The 27,355-nt window shown below is 36.9% G+C and overlaps 1 protein-coding gene across 8 annotated transcripts in view; it reads left to right on the top strand.

Annotated features, from left to right (window-relative positions):
• LOC129725904 (putative polypeptide N-acetylgalactosaminyltransferase 9) overlaps positions 1-27,355 on the top strand; it is a 205,657-nt gene that overhangs the window by 49,787 nt on the left and 128,515 nt on the right. The window contains exon 2 of one of the 8 annotated variants that reach the window (XM_055682330.1): positions 21,557-21,630. The exons of the other annotated variants lie outside the window; for them this stretch is intronic. The gene's annotated coding sequence lies outside the window, so the exon portion shown is untranslated. The remainder of the gene's footprint in view (positions 1-21,556; positions 21,631-27,355) is intronic. 8 annotated transcript variants of the gene reach the window in all.

Raw genomic sequence — 27,355 nt, 5'->3', positions numbered from 1 at the left:
ATACTTACTTTACTTACTTTAATGGCGACAGATCGTTGAGATCCTATGCCGAATCCAGAATACGACTCCACGAAATTCGGTCTTGGGCTACTACTCTCCAGTCTCCCCTTACACCCGCTGTTCTTGCATCCTCGTCGACAGCACACATACAGCGCGTGCAGGGTCTGCCCCGAAGTCGTCGGCCCCTATCCGGTTCTCATTCGCCATCCGTGCTACATGGCAAGCCCACTATAACCTGCCGTGTTTAATCAGCTTGATAATATAAGCGTGTTTGTATACATCGTACTGTACTGTAACAGCTCGTGATTCATGCGCCTGCGCCACACTCTATTCTCTAGTTTGCCTCCGAGTATTGATCGCGAGAGATTCTACGCTCGAAGACCCCAAGCGCTCGTCAATCGGTCTCCTCCCACGTCCACGATTCATGACCGTAGAGCGTCACCAGGAAAATCAGGATCCTATAGAGCGCCAATTTCGTACGGATCTGTAGGCTATGGGACCTAAGGTGGCTACGCAATCCGTAATAAGCCCTATTCGCCGCCGCAATTCGTCTCTTCACCTCGCGGCTCACCTCGTTATCACATGTCACGAGACTACCAAGTTAAACAAATTTGTCGACCATTTCGAAAGTTATACCATCCACCTCCAGCGCAGTACCAACATCCGCAGAACTACTACGCTCTTTGCCAGCCATCATGTACTTCGTTTTGGTAGTGTTTATGGTGAGTCCAATTCTCGCAGCTTCTCTTTTGAGAGCCGTAAAGGCCTCCTCAACTGCTCTACGGTTAACACCAATTATATCAATGTCGTCAGCGAAGCCCAGAAGCATGTGATACTTAGTGATGATAAAGCTTGAACAACAAGTTCCAAAGCCCGTCATCTTGCTTAAGACCATCTAACGTCACAAACGCGTCCGAAAATTCACTCGCTGTCCTGACGCATGATGTGAAACCGTCAAGCGTTGCACTTAACAGTTAAATTAGTTTTGTTGGGAAACCCTGTTCTAGCATTATTTGCCAAAGCTCGTTGCGTTTCACTGTGTAGTACGCCGCCTTAAAGTCAATAAACAGATGATGCGTTTGCAAGGTTTGTTCTCGAAACTTGTCGAGAATCTGTCTCAAGGTAAACATCTGGTCCTTTGTAGATCGCCCCACTCGAAAACCGCATTGGTATCCTGTTCCTCTCGACGACTATCCTGCCTTCCTCACCATTCAACACCACTTCAAAATGTTGCTTCCAAAGCCTGGCCACCTGCGATTTATCGGTAATCAAGTCCCCCTCCCTGCCATTACACATGACAGGTACTGGCACGGTCCGGTTCCTGATTCCGATAATCGTTCTATAAAAGCTCCTCGTGTCGTGCCTGGTGAAGCAATTCTCTGCCTCCACCGGGACGCGATCGTAGTGCTTACGTTTCCTACGGTGGTGAAGCCTCTTTTCGGCAGCTCTTGCCTTCCGGTACTTCTTCCGCATGTGACGCGTCACACGGTTAGCCTGTCACTTCTCGCACTGTTTCGCTGACCGCATCACAGATGTGCTTCCACTGCTCGTTCAGGTACACTTCAGCTGGTTCACCGATCCGTCTATCAACTTTCCGAGTATACTCGGTAGCAACTCCTTCTGCTGATAACCTCTGGATTCCATACGTTTCTTCCTCGTCGATTTCGATTTAAATACGTTGGACAATCGGGCGCGAATCTTGCCTACTACGAGATAGTGATCCAAGTCGATGTTTGGCCCTCGAAAGGACCGCACATCTATGACGTCTGAAAAGTGCCGGCCGTCGATCAGCATGTGGTCGACGAGCAAAATGGGTACTACAGATGGCCATTCCTCTGGCCGCGGCGAAGTTCACTAACCTCAAACCGTTGTCGTTGGTGGTAGAGTGCCTTTTCCTACCAATAACGGGACGAAAGAACTCCTCCCGTACGACTTGTGCGTTCGTATCTCCGATGACGATCTTTATATCGTATTGTGGGTACGGTCCATACGTTTTCTCAAAGAGCGAATTCATGTTCCTTGGTTTTAGGTCAACGAACCTCTTGTATGGCTGCTACCTCCACTTTTGCCTTCCGTAGCTCTCTGGTCAAGACGCTCGCGCGTGCCGGTCCTAACATTTCAATTGCCAAGTTTCCAATCGTTGTTCTTTTTTGTCTGCCTAGGTCTATACCGATTGTTCTGATTCATATCATTCTCTGGATTGTTCGTAGTGTGTTTATTTCAGCGTGCTGTCTTACTAGGGCTGCGATGCCTAGTGTTGCGACGGGGCTGCCGTCTATGTGTAGCTGGCGAGATACCGCATTTCATAGTTCAGCCGTCCGCTCCGAATCAGTCGCTGTTAGAGCCGCCCCTAACCTGGAGAACAGACGCTCAGGTAAGCGGCTCTCTAAGGAGAACAGCTCTTCCTTCCGTGTCAGCATACTACCAAGTTCCCACCGGTTCGCATTTGACTTTGTCGAAGACGCGATGATTCCGTCTCATAGCTGAAGCGAGATTTTTATGTTTTGACCGGTCCTGGCCAAAAATTCAACCCCCTCCTCGCAAGAGGGGAAGGATCATGTGATGCCAAATTGTTATTGTATCTTTGAGTATCGCTTACACTCTTGAAATTACATTAAACAGATTTCAAATAGGTTAATTTAACGTCGCGATAAACCTAATTCAATATTGTAGGGGAATTGGGGCAAAATCGACATGTTGCTGACAGCTTACGTAGATCAGACACCTGCCAATCGATTTCTGAGACTTTTTTACTCAATATAAGATATAATTTGACTATCACTTTTAAATATTAGCGCATTACCATTAATGCTCATACATACTGCTCTGTGAAATATACTAAAACCATGCCAAAGCCAGTTTCACCGTTTCGAGCTAAGTTTTTGTCCGATTTAAAATCTGTTTTTTTGAAAAGATGGGTAAGAAGATGCTAATATGTGGACAAACTCATGGAATTTTGATATTTGATCTTATAACAAAATGGCGTCGAAAATACATCGAAAATTTTCGATTTCTCAAAAATTTAAAATGGCGCTGTTGTTGCCGCTTAAGTTGAAATATGTTCAAACTCGGGGATATTTGGTTTTGCAACAAAATACACAAAAAAAATTATATACAGAAACCAAGGCAGAAGAAAAAGTCAATTTTTGTTGCACTATGTCATGTTAATTTTTTAAATTCTCTTTATTGTTTACAGTCTCTTGCTTATTTTTTTTTAAATTTTATTGCCTCTCTGGGTTCTTTTGAATTGTTCCGATTTTGCCAAATCAGTGGTTGAATTTTGCAATATCGAAACTTGAATGGTTCTCTTGAAGCTGGTCATTTTCATTACCTTAGAGAAAGAACTTCGCAAACGCAGAAGCGAGAATGGCGGAACTTTAAAAAGTTGTACAGTTGTGTGTGTTCCATTTGCAGCATCGTAAACGCAGAAGATGTTACTTCAAAAAGTTGTATAGTTGTGTATGTTTCATATGCATCATCTCTCGGAAGATATTTAAAAACTGCTGCGGGTGCTTCTGTTTTAGAAGCCAGATTGGAAATGAACGCGAGCCGAGTGCGAGGAGAAGAACGAGTTAGTTATTGGAAAGTTATCGATATTTATCGTTAATATCGGTAATTGCTTCATATCGATAATATCGTTAAATTTTAGCGCTAGCGATAATTATCGATAAGTCGCAGGCGGCAGTTCAGGTGGCACAAAGCATGCGAATTATTTCTTGCACTTGCAAAATATCACATAGTAGTTATCCAAAATAGCAAATTATTGTTCCCAATTCTCTACTGGCCGAATAGACTTCGGTAAAATTCACAAGTGAACAGACATTATCCTTGCTTTTGCGACCCCGCACCTCCTGCAAAAATAACAGAAAATTTATCGATAATATCGATAAGACATTGGAAACTATCGATGTTTTCGCTAACGATTTAGAACGAGTAGAAATAAATTGTTTTGTGATGATCAAGAGTCTTGAAATTCTACAAACTCAGTTATACTTTTCACGATGTTCGGAAAACCTTGAGAATTTTGTCCTCCAAAATCGTTTCTGCTAACCATAGAAGGATAGGAAAGAATTCCGATTTTTTACTAGACTCCATATACTTTCGAGGGACGTCGTTAGATTGTTTAACACGTGCAGAAGTTTTGCTGAAATATATCCAGCTTTTTACGCACCATAATGGCGGTCGCTATAATGCGTGTTCGTAATATGCGAACCTCTCTGCTTACGTCAGATTTGGGATTTCTGGAAAACTAGCAACACGAATGTTGCCAGATATATTTTTCTTTTGATAAAATATATGAAGACTTCATATATTATTATGGCGCGTAAAAAGCTGCACGCAAAAGTTCAAGTCTTGTACAAGCATTGTGTCTTCCCGATTCGCACAAATTTTGCACTAAAATCGCACAATAAATGTGTGAAAAGGATAACGCAACAGTTGTACTGCGAATACATTGACACAGATTGAAATCAGAATATGTATCATATATCGACACTATATTTCTCACGTCGAGTGTATTAGTGACTGCTACTCATGGAGCAGTGCAAGCAGCGAACAACAACTTGTGAACTCACTAGATTTATATAGCTATAATGCTCGATCCATTTATCTCGATGGATTTGGTCATTTGAAAGTACCATTGAATGATTTGTAAAAAAACGAAACAAAATTCTGTTCACAACATTTTGTAATCAACGGTAGCTTTACCGAAAACCCTCCATTCCACAAAGCCACAAAAGCGTTGCTGATTTTTCATGGCAACACTTGTAAATTGTGAATGATTATTATTTCTCATCCTGTGCAGCTTTTTTCTCAAGCGACGAGAGAAATTTCTCTCTCGCTCGTAGAATTCCCATGTACGTACGGGTGCGACAAGACTAGACACGTCATATACAATTTGCTGGTTGCTCTTTCGCTTTTCTTTCGGTTCGTATTGCGACGCGCAAGGTCTCGTGTCTCGTCGCTTTACGAAATGAGCAAGATACCCGTGCTGTACATACTTGATACTAGTGTTGTCAGTGTCATTCATACTGGGGGTGCGTGCTTGCTGCGGGGAATGCATGAAGAAGAAAGAGTATCTCGAAAGCGTGTGTGCAAAAGACTTGAGAAGCGTAGCATATGTCTCGTTCTCAAGCAGAAAGGAGGAGAAAGGTTTTGATTCTCGCTCGCTTTGCAATGCTGCTTGATATCAGTTGAAACTGTTTAAGTGTAGTAGTTAGGAGCTGCAAAATACATTGAAAAAACGCTAGAGCAGTAATTGCGTTATGCCCAACACGCAATCATTGTACTGGTTCCAAATTACATCAACTTTTGCGCTGAAAACGCACAATTTTGTACTGGTTTCGCACCATTCAACTTTTGCGTGTGGATGAGTTTTTGAAAACCATCTTAGAGTTTGGACACGGTTTTTTATTGCATCCTGTGACATACTCAAATGTGTTAATGACCAATCATTAGATTTCAAGTCCATTTGTAAATCAGCTCTCAATTTGCTACAGCTTCAGAGTATACAGCCAGAAAGGCAAAAATAAACCACTGATTCGGTGTACCTCGATTAAGTAATCTCTCCAACACATGAAAAATGAGTTGTTCGAAGAAACTTGTACTAATCTCCACCCTCGGTTGCCACTCTGCAGTTTTAATTCAGTGCATCATCGATTGCCTAATTAGATTACCGGCAACCTTGCCGTAACATCATGCTAGGCTAGAGCTGGGTGAAGATTCCTCTGCCGAGTATAACCTTTCACCGAAACACATTCGGTAAAGAGCTGCAGGTAATGAAGACCCGCATCATAGCCTACTTGTAGAGTAGATCAATTGTTCGGCGCCGATCGCTTCTCATTTTGCCTGTGCTGCTCTACTCTCGCGCCTAATTGCAGCCAGGAAGTGTAGAAGGGCTTGCACAAAAAGCTAACGAATCACTACGTTCATTCATCCTCTTGATTTGGTGCTGCCTGCCGCACTGATGATTACATTGTGTGTATGTGTCTGTTGGCAACCAATAAACATCTTTTTTTTGTCACGACGATTCGCCGGAGCCTTTCTCCCATTCTGGTTGGTAGTGCATTTGCTATGGGGAGCAGGGGATAACACACATCCCTGTCACGAACGCCATCCCCATACATTTTGTTTGAAGCCGTTTTTTTCTGGCTCTCTGGCTCGATTATCCGTCAAAAGGCTTGCGAAACAGCCGAATAAGCTCCGTCCATGCGAGATCAACTGTTGCTGCAAGTGGTGTCTAGAATGCAAAAAGCGAAGAACGACTGTTTTGTTTTAAACGTTCTATGGATTTTGTGCAGGACACAAATGGTCATGTTCAAACATGTTTCAACACGTTCTGGATAGCCCTAAATTCAATATAGTTAGAAGCACGAAAAAAATCTGTACAGTTACACATGCGGCACAATGAACGGAGCTTATGATCATATTTTCAACACTAGCGTCATCATCATCGGCGGCAGCTTCAGGAAACAGTTGCCATGACATCGGTCTGGGATAACAGCGATTACTGTCGCCCGGCTTTGGTGGACATCAAACGCTGTACACCGAGCAGTAGGCTATGCATTGCTACGTTTGCGATATTTAAAATCGACAATCAGAGTGTTTTGGATGGTATCATAGTGCTCTGAATTGCGCAAACATGGCGAAGTGGGCAGTATTGAGCTCGATGCTTTCGGCAGATGGGGGTGCCTTTTTGACACCAATTTTCCGCCTGCCTACGCGCGGGGGTCGGGTAAATATTTTACTGCGTCAATATTGAAAACCGGCAGACGGTGCACATTGCTTGGGATAGCGTAAAACATTCAAATCGAAAAGTGTATTATTTCTACCCTGATCCAACAAACGCAGATCTGTCAGCGATAAGCGGAATCATTGCACATTTTCCGAGCATACAGTCGGTGGATCCTATGTTGTTTTTTTTTCGGTTCGCTATTGAAACATTATTGCCCATTCAACTATGCTTCATTGTAAACCTATAATGCAGCGATTGCACATCGGAATCAGTCGTTTAATCGCTATTGCAAACCCATCCAAGCAGGCCAAGAGAATCGGTCACTTGCAGGTGCCGTAGTGCCGGTTTTTTTGTTTCGAAACAATGGCCTCATGTCGGTTCGCAAACGTGAACTTTTTGTGAGGAAATCATCATGGCATCTCTTGTCTCGGCAGAAGCGCCAAGCAGCGCAAAACCCACCGAGTGTCCGATCATTTGGCTTCCCTTATTCGACACGGCTTAGACGGCTTGTGGGTCCGTGGGTGACGCAAGGCGGGATTCTTACGGTGAGCAGATTGATGCGAGGGTGGAAATCGCCAATTTTCCTCAGTTAGTGCACTCCAAGTAGGCCGTACAGTTTGTAAGTGTAGGATTTCGAAAGAGCTAAATAACGATTGTCGGGGTTCCGTTCAAGTTGGGGTCACTTGGGTTGCTTTGATTCGACCAGAAATCGGTTGCGGCAGCCGCGAGAATTGTGCTTCTTTTGCGGAATGTCGGATGGAGCGGATGAATAGTTGCCTTTAAAATTTATCTAGAATTTAGATCTTTACTTACAAAATCTGTGGGTGACTCAACGATAACAATGTGATTATAATATTTAGATTATTCAACCTCAAAGGATGTACAATTGATTACTTATTAATGTCATCCTCTTGACCTATTCCGTTGTTAGCTCCGAAAATGGTTTTAGATTGAACATTAACTTCACCTTTTCGCCTGCGTGATCAATTATGGACGATTATAAGTGAACATCTAAACCGGATTCCAACCCGACATGTATTTTCAATTAGCAACGTATCTCACTCCCTCTCTGTCTCTCTCTCTCTCTCTGTATAGTTGAAATTAATCTCTACCTTTCCTTTCAGAAAAGTGATTAATAATCCGCTTCGAAAAGTTGGCAACAGATAAGCGGGAAAAGACTGCTGGAGAAAAGTCGACCTCGCTTCTCGTGTCCTTCCATCTACCGCTTCTCACGTTATTGCGTGCATACATTTTCTTACATGCGCGAGGAAGAGGCATTTACTTTTACTAACACACTTACACGCAGTTGCTCAACAGTCTTTTCCACTATCCACCGTTTTCCTCGCTTTACCTTCCACATCACTTCCTTATCGTAATGATGAATTTAATCTTCGCCTTTCGCTCCGTTCGGCTAAGCTTCGGTTTGGCATGGCATTTCCCGGTTTGCTCCTTCAGCAGATTTTTTTTTCTCATGCACCAAAAACGCAAACTTAACAAGTTCTCCTTCTCGAGAGATACTGCGCACTTGATCACAGACTCTTCAGACGCTGCTCTGCAGTTGTACAGTTTTCCCTCTGGGGACACCGATTCTGGTGAGTGACATCTCGCGAGTTTGTGTGGCGCTTCGCGTCTTATTCTATGACGTCGGAAAATAGCCTTGACTTTGCTCTAGAAGCGTAGCCTCCTCAAGAATTGCAAAGTGGGCGAAAAATTGGATGACAGGGGTAAGGAGGGTTGATTCTTTTACTCGGTTGAATTTTCCTCTTCGTCATCCGGTGGCATCGGTGACGGGTGCCAGCTATATCTAGACATCGTCGTCCCCGTATCACCCATGCGTTTCGATTATCTCACGTTTGTTTGTTTGTTTTATTTTCCTTCCTTGAACACGGTGCACAAAAACGCGAATCGGTTCGTGCGTTCCGTATAAAGGTAAACAATTTCTAAACATCGGATAGTTTCCAATTAGGCAAATTTATGTTTCTCCTCCGCCCGTCAATGATAACAAACAGACGGTGATTGTGTGTGTGCGTGTGTATGAATATGGGATGCTGATGTTGATGATGATGGCATCATATGATGTTGAGCCCCTCGTTCGCATAACAAAACGGAAAAGCAGGCGCTGGGATCCCGTTCACCGTTGTTGGTTTTGAGTGTTACCTTTTAGTGTGCTGCCTCTTTTTTTTGTTAAAGAGTTGCGAAGGAGTGCCTACTTGGATTTTTGTACGAATAAAACGAGATGCCTGCTGTGCTTGCTTTTGCTGGTGTTGTTATTTGTCAGTTCGCTGGAAAAGCGAAATGAATTTTCATATGCGCGCATCTGCTGTAAGATGTTTACAGAAAGCAGTCAGCAGTGGATGGAAAAGTCAATAGTGTAACTCATATAGCACACTTAAACCGTATTTGATGAGCGTTAGTAGTTGTGTTGTGATACTTAACTGTAAAGAAAGTGGAAGTATTTATTGTTATGGAATGAGTTGTTTGTTTCTCCAATAAATCAACCCCCTAGAAATAACTTTTACTTTTGAAAAATTCACCCAGAATAACATTTTTACTGCGTTTGTTTGAAACGGTTTACAACATGACTTGGTTGCTCAAGTTATTACGTACAAGCTAATCAAGCAATACAAAAAGACCAACTTTGAATTACCCAACCTCTTCCAATCTGTCTGGTCTCGTAAAACATCGTGCTCTCATGATGAGTTGACTTCGATCTTTCGGGCTCCACGAATCGTTAGTTTCCAAGTATAATACTTAATTGGGTTTTAAATCGATAACGAACAAATTAATCAAAATTAAATCGAAAAACGATTATGAATAGCATAGCATAGCATATTTGATCGCCCGTGTGTTGCCCGCGATTGAACAGAATCAGCTGAAATTGCACAAAGAACCGTCAAAATGGTGCCTAGGAAGAGCAAACCATTTTCAGTGTACAACTTCTGGTGATCTTTCTTTTCACTGGTCAATAACGAAGCTGGCCACGCCCAATGCAGATCAATAGAGGAAGGGATATCGGGAGTGTTAGTTTAATACTTGTTGCTACTAGAGACCGAGGAATCCTCTGCATCATCCACAAGTATCAAAGGAAGGAATTAGTGTTAGTGGAAAGGAATTGATCTGGATCCATCGAGGTTGATGGTGCGATCTTTTCTATACAAATTCGCGCACGATATGGTTACTTCTCGGTCTCTGGGCAACCGGCCACCAGGAGACGATATAAAAAGAACCACGCCACGATCTAGTTATTTTCGGCAACCTACCAATCGTTAACAGTCTGTATCACACCAAACTTCGCGTTTAATGCCGTGAACTCAATTCAAATTTACTTAAAAACGAATGGATAGTCACACTGAGCGCAGTCAATACCGTCAATACCGTCCACGAAACTGAACTGCCTTCTCAGAGAGCAAACAAGAGCGTGCCGACCACTGGTATGACGAAAAAGCCAAAACACCCGCTTTATTAAAAAAGTAGGAGGGTGGTATTCAAGACACGACCGCATGACGTTGACTACCGTATTCTTATATTCCATTGAAGAGGGAATTGCAACGCTTCTTTTACAAAACTTCTGTAACAAAATTTCGAGGCACCAAAAGGTACCAGTTGCCGAAAGCTTTCTTGAAAGTTTTCTTGAAAGCTGCGCCAGCCGCTGTCGTAATATTAACACCAACACAAACATGCATTTTTGCAAGGTTTTTTCCGCTAGCAGCAGCATTTGGTAAAACAGAAAATTCAATTAGCCGCTTCTGTACCAAAATTTCGAGGCACCAAAAGGTGCCAGTTGCCGATTATATTGTTGTTTTTTGGTTAGTCCGTCCAGAATTCCCGCCATTTAAGTGTTTTGCAGTAGCCACCAGCATAACGGGTGAAACCGGCACGAGATGACCGGTACTATTTTCAATCAAAGAAATAGTTATCGGTTTCCGTTATACTCTACTAAATTTTTTGGAAATAAATATTGAAATTCAGTCCGCAAATATATATTTCGACTGTGACGTACAGTCTTCCTCAGTGCTTATGTGGACTGGTAAAGAGCAAAGCGTAAATCCTGTTTTTTAATTTGTAGTAGGTAAAAATGAAAAATTTAGCACCCTTAATTGGAGTTAGGTAGGGAATTATGCGGTCGATAGTTTACCGTACCATGTCTGGGGTTTTTTGGGAAGCAGATTGAATAGCCATGAGGGGTGATTACCTGCGTCTTTATTGAGAAGCGTGCATGAGTGTTGTTTATAAATTTCTAAACTTTCAGCTACGTCTAATTTCCATAAATTATTAACGGGGCGGAGGAGGTGAATGTTATCCGAAGTTAGTGGATGTTCCTCGTTAAAAATATGTTCAGCCACTTTTGATTTGAAATGGTGTGGTGGGGCATTTGTTGAAACTTTACTTGCTTTGGTCACTTCTGCGAAATGTTCTTTGAAACGTATCCCTAGGTTACGTTTAGATATTTTGATAATACTTGGAAAAAGAAAGTTGACAGTTTGTTGAAACCTTCACGCCTTTGCATGAAAGAAAACTACTTCACATTTCGTGGTAAATTTTACAAACAGACTAAAGGGGCACCAATGGGGAATCCTCTTTATCCCTTTCTATGTGAGCTCCTCATGGCAAATATAGAAAGTACATTAGAGAAGAGGAGCATCCTACCGATTCGATGGTGGAGGTATGTGGATGATATTTTTTGTATTTTGAAAAGGGCGGATCTTGAAACTTTTTTCATGTCCCTTAATAATACCCATGAAAATATAAACTTCACAATTGAAAAAGAACTTAACAACAGACTCCCTTTCTTGGACGTCGTTGTAGTCAGAAAGTCTACGGACTTGGAATTTGAAATTTATCGGAAACCCACGAATACAAAACGGGTAATACCTAACACTTCAAACCATCCCTTCCAGCATAAAATGGCATCCTTCCATCATATGATCCACCGCATGGAAACTTTACCTCTAAGTAAAGTAGCCAAGCAAAAGGAACTGGAATATATTTTCGAAATTGCTAAACTTGATGGCTACAATGAAAGTATCATTCAAGCCATTGTTGATAAAAAGAAGCGTGCTCAAATTCGGAAATCTTTTACAACACTCACCCCAATAACAGAAGATCTGAAAAGGGTAGCCGTTGAATATGACGTTAACTTGACACGCCCACTTCGTTCAAAATTTAGAAAATTTGGGATGGATATAGTCTACACTAGTAGAAACACCCAACTCAAAACAAAATTAGGGTCTACCAAAGACCCTATTGATACCCTGAACAAAGCTGGAATTTATAAAATTGCATGCAGTCACTGTGACATGGTTTACATTGGACAAACTAAACGTAACCTAGGGATACGTTTCAAAGAACATTTCGCAGAAGTGACCAAAGCAAGTAAAGTTTCAACAAATGCCCCACCACACCATTTCAAATCAAAAGTGGCTGAACATATTTTTAACGAGGAACATCCACTAACTTCGGATAACATTCACCTCCTCCGCCCCGTTAATAATTTATGAAAATTAGACGTAGCTGAAAGTTTAGAAATTTATAAACAACACTCATGCACGCTTCTCAATAAAGACGCAGGTAATCACCCCTCATGGCTATTCAATCTGCTTCCCAAAAAACCCCAGACATGGTACGGTAAACAATCGACCGCATAATTCCCTACCTAACTCCAATTAAGGGTGCTAAATTTTTCATTTTTACCTACTACAAATTAAAAAACAGGATTTACGCTTTGCTCTTTACCAGTCCACATAAGCACTGAGGAAGACTGTACGTCACAGTCGAAATATATATTTGCGGACTGAATTTCAATATTTATTTCCAAAAAATTTAGTAGAGTATAACGGAAACCGATAACTATATCTTTGATTGATCTCAATCACTCTGCTTAGACGCTCGTTATAGATTTTCTAGATTCGGTACTATTTTGTCTTTCCTCCTTTCAGCTGCTAACACCTAGCGCTTTCGTGAAATTAACATCAACACAAACAAGCATTTTTGCAAGGTTTTTTCCGCTAGCAGCAGCAATTGTAAAACATAAAATTCAACTAACCGCTTCTATTATAAAACTGCGAGGCACCAAAAAGTGCCAGTTGCCGATTTCTTGTTTACTGGTTTCCGTCCAGAATTCCAGCCATTTTAGTATTTTGCAGTAGCCACCAGCATTACGGGTAAAACCGGCACGAGATGACCGGTACTATTTTGTTTTTCCTCCTTTTAGCTGCTAACACCGAGCGTCCGTATGTATCCGGTACGGTTTAGTAATGAAACTGATGGGGTAAAATGTTCGAACGATACGTTTTATACCAAGGCTTCGTCAGATAATTAGAAAGAAGGCGGGGCTACATAGATGATGGAATGGTAGAGACAAATGTTTCTTGAAGGTGCGCCGGCCGCTGTCGTAATATTAACACCAACAAAAAAACGCATATTTGCAAGGTTTTTTCCGCTAGCAGCAGCATAAACATCGGAAACAGAAAGTGACCACAACAATAACAACAAAGTCAGATCGATTGTATCCGTTAGTGTCGACTGTGCTTGGGAAGAGAGGTAGTGATTGGCTGCGCGGTATGATTTAGACAATCGATATTAATTACCAATTTTTCAATAGTGTATCTCAAACAAAAGTTTGTTTTTGTTACATAAATTTAACCGTAAAAGAATTTCTGATCGATTGATGCCAAAACCTCGAAAACCTGATTATAGATGACTGCAAAATAAGCGCTAAAAACCTGACCACTTTTCTCTGGTTTTCCCTGGTTGAATTACTAGATTTTCAAATTCAGGGGCCTAACTTCGATATAGACGTTAGTCAACGTCAAAAAAGGAAAAAAAAGGGAACCGGGAAAAAAAGGAATAGATTTGGCATCCATGCAGGGTTTGTCTTTAACGCGATTGAATAATTACAACATTTATCGAACGAACGAAACCTACTCTGAATCGTAACGTGCTAAAAAAGAACCAACGGGCGTACAGTCTCCGAAATAATGATTTGGTAAATCTCGGAAATCACAATACACCTATACTGCCGTGAGATGACAAAGTGACGTAAGTGCCACTTTCTCGAATATGAGTTTTTCATGCCAATTTGTTCATTATTCGAAGATCTATCTTTTGGTATCTTTCTTTTCGTTGTTACTGATTCGTACGTTGCATAAAATCAAAAAAACAAAGTGACGTTGGAACACATTTCCATACAAAAGTGACGAAGAATTCTTTCGTTTTTGGGCCGTACTGAAAAACTGATCACTTGGATCTACGTCACATTGTCATCTCATGGCAGTATAATCCTTAGATGAGCAAAGCTCACCAAGGCCGAAGACACGTTTACACCGAAGCATTATGTACGACCGCTTTATTTCCTCTCACCGACGCATACGCGAGAGGACACGGTGCTTCGCCCCGATAATCTTTTGTTTTGTATTAAAGTTAAGATACCTACTGAATATAAAAACTGGCAAAGTTTCATGCAATCATAGCTCAAACTTTTTAAAAAAAATGCAATATGCATATCGAACAAGACAGAGTTCTAAGTTGATTGATAAAATGCCAAAGCAATCGCAATCAAAATTTAGTAGCTATTCCGACCAACAAGATTTTCACATAATTGATAAAAATTGTTTATGTGTTTCAATATTTGTTCAAAAGCTAGAAAAAATATAAAACAAGAGTATAAAACTGGGCCAAATGTTCGTAACCGTTCGGTGTTGTGAGAGCCAGCGTGTACAATGGTAAAGCTCTTACCTATTGGGGCAATCCTGATTATTCAAGCAGAGCTTTAGCAAATGAAACGACTCCACAAAACCATGCTAAAATAAATCTCGACATATTGTAAGCAATGCACCCAGATTGGCATCTACCAAAAAAATAAACAAATAAATAGACCAATTATTTTCAAAACGGCAATTGACAACGCAGGCAGGGTGTTTAAAGAATCCCTGCCGACGTCAGTGCACTGCTCAACCGAGACGCATGAAACGCAAAAACTAAACACAACACTTACTGCTTGTAGATTTATTTCACTTTTAAAGTTAAAATATTTTTGTTCTGTGTATATATCGAAGAAATATCGATTAACACGTAACAACTTGCACATCCCTACAGACAGACAGTGCAGGTGTTACAGCAAAATTTTCCAATTAGAATTATCTTTCTAGCGCTTTCTTATTGAAACAATTTTTTCTAACTGGCGCTAGTTATATGAAACAATAATTGAACGAATAAAAGCAGAATACTTAGCTTTACATAGGTTCTTCGACCCTTTTCCTTCCGCCTTCGTTCAACATTTACTATAGCACTTGCCACTGTATGACGTAACACTTTGACATTTTTTTCTTCGTTGAATGTTGGCTTACAAAAAAAAAAACAGAAAAATAAAACACATTTTACCGGACGATTTTCACATGATATCGTTCTTTTTTCATGCCAACTTCACACAATACAAACTTGAACTATTATGTCAATTTAAACTGCAGACTCTTTTTCCACAAATCCAGCAAAATACACTCGTGAAAATATGACGGAGTAATTTTTTAACGCGCCTACCAATGGCCGTGCTGCCAGAAACTCAAATCGAAAAACGATTATGAATAATTCAGAAAATAAGAAATGAAGAGGAAAGAGAGAACCGACATTATTTTTTTGAATCGATATTTTTATCGATGTTTATAACATGTATCTTGATGTAGATTTATTATTTTATGACACCTGTTTTGACGTTTTTTGACAATTATTTTGATGTTTTTTATACTTTTTGGCACTCTGAAAACGTTAGAAGTACCTTAAATATATTATTTTAAAGATGAAAAAAAAAAATTTCTTTTATTATTTTTTAAATTCTTATGAACCTTTGAATGTTCATCTTATTGTAATTTATCTCTTGATTTTTTATGACACATTTAACTATCCTTTTTTCTTTTTTTGCTTTTTTATAACTAATTTTGGCTTGATAAAAAGTATATTTTTTAAGTTTTTCGAACTGATTTTGTGAACTTTCTTGACATTCTTTTATTTTTTTTTGCCAATTTTTTTGACAGGTTTTTTTTTAACTTTTTGTTTAGTTTTGACATGTTCATGCTAGCCTTTTAAAACATTTCTGAAATTTCTCAAGATTTTACATTTGTTTGGCAGTTTTTGAGTTTGACATTTTGTGCATTGATGTTATCTTTTTAATTTATTTTATCTCACGATATTTTTGACATATATTTTGTATCACTCATTCTTGCTGCTCTTGTCATTCTTGGCTCGTTTGAATATTTTTTGCCAGTTTCGACGGTTTTCGACAATATTTCTTTAACTTTTCGTTTGCTTGTTGACATGTTTGTTATAAAAATATCATTGAACATTATAAAAAATATGACATTTTCCACTTCTTTCACACTCGCATATTTTTTAACACTTTAGAGACATTTTCAAGACTCTTTCATGCCGATATTCGTTTGTTATTCTATGTTGCATTTATTCGTGATGCTTTTAATAAAATATAATTTATCTTTCGACTTCTATGGCAAACTTATTTTATCTTCTATTTTTTTTATTGCAGATCCATACTGCTCTTGTCATTTTTATTTCGAAATTTTAGACATATTTTTAATTAAAAAATTCAGATATTTTTTGTTCACAAAATGATTTGTTTATTTTGGTGATTGTTTTTGTGACCTTTTTTACGTTTTTTGACAATATTCTTTGAACTATACGTTCTATTTTGGGCATGGTTTTGGTAACTTTCTAAAACAGTTTTGATATTTTTCTTTCAAATTTTTCACATTCGTTTGGTAGTGTGCCTGTGAACTCATTTACTTTTACAACTCATGTTATCTTCAGATAGTTTTGTTATATTTTCAATTTTTCATTCATGCTGTCATTGCTATTTTATAGTTTTACATATTTTGACATAATTTGAAAATCTGTTTCGATTTGTTGAAATATTTCTGTTGAAATTATTTTGTTCATTTTGCTACATGTTTCTGATACGTTTTTAACTCATTTTCGACATATCTTTAACATTTTAAATTTGTTTGACAGTTTGTGATTCTGCTGGCATGACTTGTTATTTGATTTTTTAATAATATATTATCCTGTTTTGATGTTTTTCGACAACTGTTTTTGATTCCTTTTTTTATGATTTGTAATTTTGGTAAATATTTGATTTGTTTTGACGATTTAACATGTACAGGACGATTCGATTATCCGAAGACTCGATCATCCGGAATTTTATTTTTTCGATGTTCGTTTTTAATTTTCATGTCAAAATTTCACCTGTACCTGTACTGTTTTTGGCATATTCGTTACCATTTATGTCACTTCCGGCATGTTTGGGATATGCTGTAATTAAGTGAAAATAATCAATGTCCTATTTATTTTTTTTTGCTTTTGAAGTTTTTGCCCCTCTTTGGCTCATTTCAAGATGGCTTGACAAAGTATTTTTTTTAATTCTTTTAGCACCAATATTTAGTGGTTAATTTGTGGTTTCGAAATCCAATTTGTGGTAATTTGTGGTTGAGTAATTTCTGAGAAATTTTCAGAAAACTGAGTCAAGCCATCTCTGAAAATGATTTCGCTTCAAATGAATCGGACAACGATGATATATACATCCATCGAAAGCTCTTAATATGTGGTTCACGAAAATGAAGTTTTTGTAGGCATACTTCATAATAAAATAATTAAAAAACTATTATTTAAATTTTTGAACATTGTTTACCTCTTGTTGTCAACACCGACCGTACGCGGCGCTGGTAGACCATCAAGATGATTTTTTCTCAGAAAGCTTTCGTGTAGCGATAAGTATGGTGAAACTAGAGATACTCAGAGGGAGAGATATGCGGTGAGCCAAACGAACCGTCAAAATTGGAGCCAAACGAACAAGAAAGGTAACACAACATTGAGAGGTATTGCAATCAGGTACAAAAAAGAACGTGTTCATTTCTATACGATTTTTTGTTCTATTGCCAATGGATGAGTGATTTTTACCCGGAGTTCAACAAACCTTGTGTATAGGTAACAAAATAAGTGAAGGTGTATAAAATTAAACATAAGCATAAAATATTAATCACTATTCTTAAGGACTTTCACCGTCACCACCGATTATACAAGTCGAATGTTCAACATTGCGCTTTGAGAAGAGATCTGGCACCTCTGGCATATGAAACCCAGTTGCCGAATTGGCGATTTTTTTCACCGCGAATCTCTTTCTCTGAGTATTTCTAGGTGAAACAGTATGTAAACAGCCGGGATACTATATGTGCAGATTTGCTGCGAAATGCAAATGTTGATCAATTGGCAGATATTTGTAGTTGGCAAGCCTCCGTGTGTTTCACTTTAATTTCCTCAAGATAACTGAAGTTTTACGTAGACATGCGAGCGTAATTTTCTCGATCTTCGGTCGAATCATTTCCGGAAATGTAGTTTTGCCGTTTACCGATTGTTTGAAAAAAAAAACCTAAATTAATACACCTAGGGGTGTGATCTGGTCTTTCTCATACAAAATCTATTATATGTTAAAATCTATTAGAACATACGTTTTAACTCTTGGAATAAATTACAGCCTGATAATAATAACGAACAATTTTTTGTTTCGATAAATATAATAATATTTTGGTAACCAACTACGCAACTGTATTCGACTGTTGGGTATTTTAGAAACCGGAATGATGCCTGAAGATCGGGAATGGGCCTTAGAACTGTAGGGAACGGTTGAAACGCATGGTAAATGCCCAAAGGTGTGAGTCCTGACTAGATTTAAAATTCGATATTTTCTCGTCTCAGGAATATGCTACTACAACTACCCCCTGAATAATAAAACAAAAAAGCTTTCAACGGCAGCGACAACTGTATGTCGTATACAGTAAGGTCGCTTTTTACGCGTTTTTTTTACGCGGGTTGCTTTCCTCCATTACTGAAAAACGGTACAAGATATCGACCTCATTTCAATCACGTTTTCCGTTTTAGGCCACGAGTGATCATATATCAGTTTTAAAAAAAAATCACAATTTTTGGTGTAAATACTCAAAATTTAAAATATTGAATTTTGGTCTCTGGATTGGCCACTATCATATTCAAACGAGGTTTTAACGTTTTAGGACGGTTTTCTTTGTTATATTTGCAACTCAAAAAAGTCGTTTTTTACGCGGACCCATACAAATTTGGAACGCATCCCCCGCGTAAAAAACGACCTTAGTGTATATGAACGACTGTCGATATGTTCTAGATAACCCACTAGCACTAACATCGGCAGGTGCCAGTACAATGCTCATCCAACGCCGCGTACGGTCGGTGTAGACAACAAGAGGTAAACAATGTTCGAAAATTTAAATAATAGTTTTTTACTTATTTTAATATGAACTATGCCTACAAAAACTACATTTTTGTGAACCACAAATTAAGAGCTTTCGATGGATGTATATATCATCGTTGTCCGATTCATTTGAAGCGAAATCATTTTCAGAGATGGCTTGACTCAGTTTTCTGAAAATTTCTCAGAAATTTCTCAACCACAAATTACCACAAATTGGATTTCGAAACCACAAATTAACCACTAAATATTGGTGCTAAAAGAATTAAAAAAAATACTTTGTCAAGCCATCTTGAAATGAGCCCCTCTTTGCATCAGAAATAATTTCTAAAATAACAAAAAGAAATATTTATTTTACGTTCGATAATCGCAAATTTGAATAATTTTTCTGGGATTCGATTATCCGGAAAACTCGATTATCTGGAATAAATTTTTTCCTGATATTCCGGATAATCGAGTCCGACCTGTATTTGACCTTTTTCTCATCTTTTCCGATTTTTTTTGATAGTATTTGTTTGGCGAAACTTCAACTTTCTGGGATTTTTTTTCATGTGGTTTTGATACAATTCGTATAAAGTTTTGACATTTTTGTGCATTTTTTTTTATTCTAATTAAATGTATTAAGATGAAGGCCCAATCGCAAAGAGCATAACGGGGCCGAAATAATTATTGGAGTAGGGAAAAGCCTTCTTGAGTAAAATTGATAAATATTTCTCCCGAAATAGGCATAAAAACCCTCTCATCTTTTCATATACAATAATACAATTATAAATAAATTACAAATCATAAAACACAATCTTGATAAATATGGTTCCTGCGGCTTCAAGAGCCAAATATATTTTCGGGAACGTCTTATTCCTGGTTAAGCGCGTAAATAGAATCTGAAATGAAAACAAAAGTGTACTAAATAGGAACATCAATTGATTTAGGGAGGAATATAGAAGACGCATATATGGGAAATCTAAAATTGCTAAGACATCACGAACAGGGACATTAGGTTGCTTATTCCGAGCTTTAAGAGAATTTTCTAAATTGGATCTAGCTTCACGATATAACGGACATGACCAAACAACATGTTCAATATCGTGGTAACCCTCGCCACAGGTGCAAAGGTGATCCTCTGTGAGTCCTATACGACGAAGGTGAGCATTGAACCAGTAATTATTGGACATAAGCTGAGACATCATACAAATAAAATCACGACTTACGTCCAATTTGTGGAACCAAAGTTTTAAAGAAACTTTTGGAATAATTGAATGACACCATCTTCCTAGATCTCCATTGTCCCAAGAGTTTTGCCAGTTCATGAGCGACTCTCGACGTATAGAACTAAAAAATTTATTGAATTCAATAGGTCTTTCATAAATGTCACCATGTACCGTACCGATCTTAGCTAATGAATCTGCCGTCTCATTGCCCTCAAATAAAGAATGAGAAGGGATCCATACTAATGTAACTTGTGATGCTATTTCGGATAAAGTACTCAAATGGTCGCGTATTATATTCAAAAAATACGAAGAACTCTTTATACTTTTTATCGATCGGAGAGCTTCAATAGCACTGAGGCTGTCCGTAAAGATGAAGTAATTGTCTTTAGGCAAATTTCCAACAATACTTAATGTGTACTGAATAGCAGCCAGCTCTGCGACATAAACAGAAGCAGGGCTTTCGAGTTTGTAAGCGACGGATAAATTATTGTTATAAACACCGAAACCGGTAGATCTGAGCTGAGAAAAGAACCATCGGTGTAAAATGAATTATTACAGTTTATATTTTGATATTTTTCACGAAATAGATTTGGAATCTGTTGTATACGTAGTTGATCAGGCATACTACGAATTTCATTTAACATTGATGTATCAAAAAATAGGGTAGAATCAAAGGTATCTAATGAGTAAATATTATTTAAAGGAAATGAAGAAGGGTTGATATTTTGAGACATGTAATTGAAATAAACAGTCATAAAACGAGTTTGAGATTGAAGTTCAACAAGTCTTTCAAAGTTATTTATTATCATAGGATTCAAAATTTCACTTTTCACAAGAATGCGAGAAGTGATAATCCAAAAACGATCTTTCAAGGGGAGAACGCCCGCTAACACTTCTAAACTGATCGTATGAGTGGAATGCATACAACCTAAAGCAATGCGTAAACAGCGATACTGTATTCGTTCAATTTGTGCATTTGTAAGATGATTTCTAAGATTGTTGATATGTCATTTCTTGTGGACGCCTGTTTAACATATTTTTTCGAATTTGCTGACAGTTTTTGAGACCTTTTTGGTCCTTTTTGTAGAAATATTCTTCAAATAATGTTTCTTAATTATTGATTCGATTTTTGGCTTATTTTTGGCACCATTTAATCGTTTTCGTCATCTCCTTGTATTTTCTGATTTTTTTTTACTAAAGTAATTTGGTCTACGCTAAACTCGATTTAGTTTTAAATAGTTTATTTGACACGGCACGATGTTAAACTCACTTTATACTTCTTCGAAATTTGCAATAATTTGTTAACAAATCTTCTTCTCGTTCTTTATTTTGCAGGTAATAAAGTCACGCCTTGGAACCCTTAGAATTAGTACGCCCTCTCTGTAAACACGCATGCCGGCAGCACTGTTGTAAGTTTCATTAGTTTTTAAAACACCCTCTTCAACAAGCCACCGTTGTTGGTGGTGTTGTTGAAATGCGACCCACTTTTCGTTTGATTTTTGATTCATTTGATAGGTTTTGCGTTTTATTGGGTATGCCCTGTTATCTTATTTTTTATTTATTTTCATTTTTTTACGTTTCTTGACAATTATTTTTGCATTGTTTTATACTTTTCGCAACTTTAAAAAATTGTTTTTACTCCTCCTACATATTTTGTAGTTTCTTATTTTAAAATTTTTAACATTTTTTATTTGTTTTTTTCTAACTAACTTTTTTACAAAATTTTAGTGTATTTCAACATATTGTTGACATTTAGCTGACTACTCTTTTAATCCTTATTGACTCTTTCCTAAAATTTATATCAGTTTTTTCATAATATTTGCTCGACGAAACTGTTTAAACTTTTCGTTCGATTTTTCTATGTTTTTGGTACAAGTCGTAAAAAGTTTTGACATCTCTTTGACTCTTTTGTGCATCTGTAAGACAATTTTTTGAGGTTGTTGATATGACATTTGTTTTTTTTCTGATATTTTTCGACACCCGTTTTCTATTTTTTGGATAATTGCTTTTGATGCTTTGTTACTGGAAACATTTGTGACATATTTAAAGTTATTATTGTTCCGACGGTATCGAAGTTTCATTTGACATCTTGTGCATTTTAAATTCATTTCATCTCTTGATATTTTCGACATATATTTTGATCTCTTATATATTCTTATATCATCTCTTTTATGGCGGCTTCTTGCTCTTTTTGTCATCTCTCTTTAAATTTTTTTTACATATTTCTCACTTATCTTGATTTATTTTTGACTATTAGAACATTTTTTTTCATATTTTTTTTTACTTTTTTTTTCATAATTTTGACAAAAAACTATTTTTTAGACTATTATTTGTAACATATTTTGACTACTTTTTCGAGTTTTGTGACACTTTCGACAATATTATCCCTTTGATATTTTTTGACATTTAATTTTGTCTCGTGTAGTTCTTTTAATTCAATTTATCTTTTACCCATTTCAACATAGTTTGTTGCCTCAATTATATTTTTTCAAATTATCTATTTTAAGTCGACTTCTTCTTACTTCAGTTGTCTTTTGTTTTTAAATTTTCAACTTCTTTCAATTTTTTTGACATGTTTTGACAAAGCACGCAGACTTCGAAAATACTTTTTAACATTTTCGTTTGATTTTTGACATGTTTGAGGTAACTTGGCTATACTTTTCGACATTTTCGTTTGTTTTTTGATATGTTTGTGTTACCTTTTGACCATCTTGGCATATTTTGAGTTTGGTGCGGCTCTCTTAAGCAAATATTAAATTAACATTCCTTTTCCCATTTGAACAGTTGCAAAGAAGTGGCCAGGGCGATGCTAAATCGCTGGAGACATCTAACACTTGTGGAGCAACATGTAATTAGTTCCCAAATTTCATGTCACTACTAACGATCAAGGGTTATTTGTTCTCGTAAACAGAGCATTGTTGTTGGCACCAACTACGAATTTGTGCAACTGTGTATGCTATGATATTTCGTGCTATGATTTGTTTTAGCTTTTGATTTGTTTTGATCCTTTTTTGTCGTTTTTCGTAATTGTTTTTGGACTTTTTTTTAATTTTTCGATCCAAAATAAGTTTTTTTTGCGTTACGTATTTTATCGATGTCGTCTAAGAAGGTTTATTTGCTCTTTCTGAATTACTTGTGTTGTTTTGCTTGAAATTTTGGACATTTCTTTTCATGCATTTGGACTATTTTGTTTTGATTTTGACTTTTCAAAAAATCTTCTCAAAAACTTTGATGTTTGTTTTTAAAATATACTTATGAAATTTTGCTGACTATTCCTTCACTTTTATTAACACTTTCTTCAAAATTTTGGCTTTATTATCGTTGTTTTTTGTTTGGTAAAACTTTTGATTTCTTTTGTATTTTCCGTAAATCGTATAATATTTTTGTAATCTGTTTGACGTTTTTCACATTTGTAAGACATGTTTTGAGCACATTGCTATGATTTTTTTTTTATTTTTTTATATATATTATTGTTACACTGCATTGCGTTTTCTGTACCTTTTTTTTTCTTTTCATTTTATCTTTCTCATATTTCATAAGAATTTTTTGTCATATTTTTTTTATTGTTTTGTTTTTAATATTTAGCATTTTTGGAATGTTTCCCAACGTATTTTTTACATTCTGCTCACTTGTTTTGTAGCCTTTCTTGACACTTTTCAGCTGAGTAGACATTTTCTACGTATTTTTCGACAATATTCGTTGATGTATTGTTGACTAATCGTTCGATTTTTCTGAAGACATTCTTGGCATTCTGTTGACTTATTTTTGATGTCTCTTCGATTTTCTCGTCTTTTCTTTGCCTTTTTGTTATATTTTTCAAAAATTGTGTTTGATTTTCCTTGGCTTTTTACACTTTTAAGAAATGTCTCTGATATTTTTTACAGTAAATTTTTTTCGTTTGTTTATTTGGCATTTTTGTGCATTCGTGTCGTCTCTGTATTTGTGTTAATCTTTTATATAGATTTTTTATATTTTTATATATTTCATATCATGTTTTTCGAAGCGGCTTGATGCTTCTTTCTTTATATTATTTTCGAAACCCATTCTTTTTATTTCTTTTAGAAATTATTTTGGCTTTTTGATCTGTTTTATGGTCATTTTCGGCATGTTTTTTCACATTGGTTTATTAAATGTTGTTCTACATTTTCTACATGTTTTCTACATTTTTTGACTTTCCTCTCAAATGTCGTTTGACTTTTCCTTCAATTCTCTGAGATTTTTGATATTTTTTTTTTAAATTTATGATTGCTGATGACACTGTGACATTTTTTTATTTTTCGTTAATTTTCATAGCAATTTCGTTTTAATAGTGTATTGCATTTTTCTTGACTTTTCACATTTAATTATCTCTTTGGCATTTCTTATATTTATTGACATGTTTTGAGTGTATTATATAACGTTTGTTCGCCGTTTCTGATATTTTAGTTTTCGCATTATTGGAAATATTGTTTCTGATTTTTTGTGAGCTTTTACCACTTTGAAGACAGTTTTATGACACTTATGATGTTAAAAACCTCCCAGTTGGTCTCGAGGTACGATGCTAGTCTAACAAGCTAGTTGTCGTGGGTTCGAGTCTCGGCTCGGGAGGTACTGTTAGTGTCAGTAGGATCGTAGTGCTAGCCCCGCAATTGTCCTGTACACTAAACAGTTGGCTGCGAAGTCTGTGTATAAGAAAACAGAAGGTCGAGTTCCAAATTGGAATGTAGCACCCAAGGTTTTGCTTGCTTTGGCCAAGGCTTGCGTGATGTTATAATTCTCTGTTTCGTTTTGTTTTTTTCTTTTAGTTTTTTTTTGAAATTTGATTTATCCTTCGATATTTTTGACATTTTTTCTTCTCTTCGTCGGCCTTGATATTTCTCTGTATTTTCTAAAAACTTTACCCTTGTTTTGTAGATTTTTGACAACTGTTTTCGATTTTAACTTTTTATGACAGTTTCGATTTTTTTTCGATATGTTTGGCATTTATTTGCATTTGCATTCAATTTATTTTTGTTCCTTTGAAGAATTTCCTTTATTTCTTAAATATTTTTTTACCTGTTTAATAACATCGTTTGTTATATTTCTTTCGTAAGTTTTGGGATATTGGATTTTAAAAATACTCTTACCTTCTTTTTTAGTTTGTTTGTTTTTTTTTTTTCTAAACACTTTTGCCATTTTACTGGTTATTTTTTGACTTGGTGCTTTCAAAATGGTACATTGTCGTCTTTTCGTGTTCTTGACAATTTTTTTGGCAATATTTGTTTGAACCTTTCGTTTGGGTTTTCGTTTAGTTTTCGACATATTTCGACTTCTTCTAAATATTGTTTACTGCTTCTGACTAATTTCGACATTTTTTCTAATATCTCTGATTTTTGTTGGTGTTTGATCGACACTTCTTGAAAAGCTTTTCCCATGTCTTCGAACTCATTTGTTTATTTGTCTTTTTTCAAGAAATACGATCTTTTTGGAGTAAACTTGTTTACATTTTGAGATATTTTTGCCTTTCTCCTAGAAAGGTATAGCAATCACTTTCAAAATCGAAAGTATAAAAGTGCTCCAAAGGGCCGAATGGCATATATCACACGACTCAGCTCGACGAGTTGAGCATTTTCTGTATGTGTGTGTGTGTTTATTATTGTTATTAACATTTTTAAAAACTAATTTCGACATTTTCTCGAGCTTTTTATTATTTTAATTCACTTTTTGATTTAGTTCTGATACTTTTTGTAATTTTTTAGAATATATGAACCGAACTCATCTTTTGCGGTCTTTTTTGCATTTTTTTTTTGAATTTTCGCATATCTGATATTGATATTATTTTAGAGAAAGTGCAGATTTTTTTATGTTTGATTTTGCTTTCTCGGCATTTTTAGTTTGATCATGTTGCATTTGCAAAATATATTTGAACAATAGAATATTTTCTACATTTTTAATTTTGCAACATTTTCCAAAATACTTTTTACATGCTTTCGACGTTTACTGTTTTGACACTGGTAATTTCATATTCATGATATTTCTGTGCATTGTTGTCGTTTTTGGACATAGATTATTTTGAATATTTTATTTGTATTTTGATGTTTGCACAAATACAAGCGTGGAAATTAGTGTTTCCACCAAAGATTGGGACAATCGAAGCATGCTTAGCCATTGTTAATTAAATAGAATACAGTAAGGCCATTGTTTTCAAATAGAATACAGTAAGTTTTTTTTTACACGAGGGATGCGTTCCAAATTTGTATGAGATCGCGTGAAAAAGACTTTTTTTAAGTTGCGAATATAACAAAGAAAACCGTTTTAAAATGTTTGAACCTCGTTTGAATATGAAAGTTGTCAATCTAGAGACCAACGTTCAACATTTAAAATTTTCAGTATTTACACCAAAAATTGTGATTTTTTTTTGAAAACGGATACTTGATTACCTTTGGGTGGTGGCGAACCAGTCTGTGGCTGAAAGCCACCCTAATAAAGTAATAATAATAACCTTTGGCCTAAAACAGAAAACGTGATGAAAATGAGGTCGATATCTTGTACCATTTTTGAGTAATTGAGGAAAGCAACCCGCATGAAAAACCGTGTAAAAAGACCATACTGTATTACTTAGTATGAGCATTGATAGTACATTTGGTAAAATAATCAAGAAACACAAAGATGCATACCCCTTAACCCTCTAGTGCCCAATGCCGCCATTTGGCGGGCTTCAGTCAACCCTCTGAAAAGCTTCAATAAATACTCAAAAAGTGTTTATAATGTTTCATAGTGATTTTGCCGAAGCCCGTCTAGAAATTAACTTGGGCACTATAGGGTTAAGGAACCAGAAAGGGCAAGGTAGTTCTGATAATAAGATAAATTCGCAGCATATGTTTTCGAGTTTGTCCCCAAGCAACACGAAAGCGAACCCGCGCTCGGCCAATTGCGATGACGTCACCGTACGGTTCCACCAAGCGGGTGAATGAAAAAGTGCTGCCAGTGCCGGAGAACAGCATAGGTGTGCAGAAAAAAACTGTAAACCATTTTTGTGTTTATTCGTTCATATTTATAAATATTAACGTGTTTATTGTTTGTATTGTATGCCTCGAACGGTGGATATGAATGATGTGTGGTTGCTGTAGAAGCAGTCCATAGGGGGGGCAGTTGCCAATCTGCGTCTATTTGTTG

Source organism: Wyeomyia smithii, chromosome 2 (assembly GCF_029784165.1).
Source record: "Wyeomyia smithii strain HCP4-BCI-WySm-NY-G18 chromosome 2, ASM2978416v1, whole genome shotgun sequence".
Taxonomy (NCBI): domain Eukaryota; kingdom Metazoa; phylum Arthropoda; class Insecta; order Diptera; family Culicidae; genus Wyeomyia; species Wyeomyia smithii.
Note: the sequence above shows the minus strand (reverse complement) of the source record. Positions and strands in the feature narration are given on the sequence as shown.